The 1,761-nt window shown below is 50.6% G+C and overlaps 1 pseudogene; it reads right to left on the bottom strand.

Annotated features, from left to right (window-relative positions):
• Positions 1–266: 266 nt before the first annotated feature.
• LOC132488345 (monocarboxylate transporter 10-like) lies at positions 267–1,119 on the bottom strand (annotated as a pseudogene).
• Between the last annotated feature and the right edge of the window lie 642 nt (positions 1,120–1,761).

The raw sequence follows: 1,761 nt of genomic DNA, 5'->3' as shown, positions 1-1,761 counted from the left end.
CAAAGGAGGAGATGTAGAAGCTGGAAAAAATGTTATGTCATGTCCTCTAATTCACATTAGCCCATTTCTTCCAGAGTCCTGTCTGTGGCTGTGCAGTATGCTCGAGTGGAGGCAATGGCCCAACACTGCCTCTGTTCTAGTTCTGAGGGAACAGAGGGGAAACTTACAAGGCAAAGAAGACTTTGGTCTTGGCCCAGAGTGGCTGATAATAAGCAGCACTCCACACCTGAGGTGACCCCATCAAAGAACAGCAGACTCAAGTGACCCTAAGGCACAAAGTATCCAAAAAGTAAAAGTGGTATTCCAACTGTCCACACTGCATAGGCTGTCACACTGAAGATGGCAAAATTGAAAAAAAACTGGGGGAGGACTGAACTTTCTCCTGGAAAAGAGGGAGAATCTGTTGCCTCCTTTGTTTCCACCATCTTTATCTTTGGCATGGGAGACAAGGGGTAGATCTTACTTACCAGCCAGAAAGAGAACAAACATGAAGACACAGAGGACCCTTTAGTGTGTAAAAGAGGCCCCCACTGTCAGTCAGAATCCTTAGAAGGAAATGCAGCAAAATTGTGAAGATACTGTTTCCAGTGGTGACAATGCCATTCACCAGTTCAAGGCGCTTCTTTAAATGGTGTCCCCAAATGACCCATGAAGGCTGGAAGGCAAAGGAGCAGCCACAGGCAAACATGATTCTCTAGGTAAGGTACAGAGGTTCCATGGAGCTTACAAAAGAATGGGGCATGAATCCAACAGCACCCACCACGGCTGTTTTCTGACAACCAAACATGTCTGTGAAGACGCTAGTGGGCAGCACAAGGGCATCATTCCCATGGACAGAGAACTTACCCACGCTATCTTGAGAACCATCTTGTCATACTCCTTGGACCTGAAGGTCTTCAACATGGACGTGAAGAGTACCCCGGAGGCATTCTGGACGCCGAGACACCCTCAGGGCCCTCACAGGGCTCAGGGAACTGGGTGCCCATCGGCCCGCCAGCTCTACCTCCACTTTCTCGGCCGCCGGAGCCTCAGGGTCCTCCGAGGGTCCAGGGCCAGGCAGCAGGGCCACCTCTGCGGGCACGGGGGCCCTGCAGGCTGTGCCTCGCTTGTCCCCCACATGGTGATGGGCCCCTCCTGGGAGGGCACTGTGGCCAAGGTGGCCTCCTTGCACCGGCACCAGGGGAGTGGGTGGGGCCGAGTTCCTAGCAGGCTCAGGGAGGTACCTCCGTGTTGGACTGCTGAGATAGAGAGGACGTCGTGAGGGCGGGGGAGTCCCCCTGTGGGCAGGTGGCCCCCCTTCCGCTAGGACTCAGGCTGCCCAGTCCATAGCCCCAAACCAACTCTTTTGTTATTTATTTATTTATTTATTTATTTATTTATTTATTTATTTGTGGTACGCGGGCCTCTCACCGTTGTGGCCTCTCCCTTTGCGGAGCACAGGCTCCAGACGTGCAGGCTCAGTGGCCACGGCTCACAGGCCCAGCCACTCCACAGCATGTGAGATCCTCCTGGACGGGGGCACTAACCCGTGTCCCCTGCATCAGCAGGCAGGCTCTCAACCACTGCACCACCAGGGAAGCCCCTGTTGTTTTATTTTTATTAATACCTTGAAAAATACCTAGACTAAATATATATAGCTACCTGTTATTTTGATCAAAGTAACTTTTAGTTTTATGAGTATTGTTTATATTTCAAATATTTGTTCAAGCCATTCAACTGTTGACTGAAAAAAAATGTACAACTTGAAAGTTGAGAATTATA

The sequence above is a fragment of the Mesoplodon densirostris genome, chromosome 1, assembly GCF_025265405.1.
Source record: "Mesoplodon densirostris isolate mMesDen1 chromosome 1, mMesDen1 primary haplotype, whole genome shotgun sequence".
Taxonomy (NCBI): domain Eukaryota; kingdom Metazoa; phylum Chordata; class Mammalia; order Artiodactyla; family Ziphiidae; genus Mesoplodon; species Mesoplodon densirostris.
This window is presented reverse-complemented; position numbering and strand designations above follow the sequence as displayed.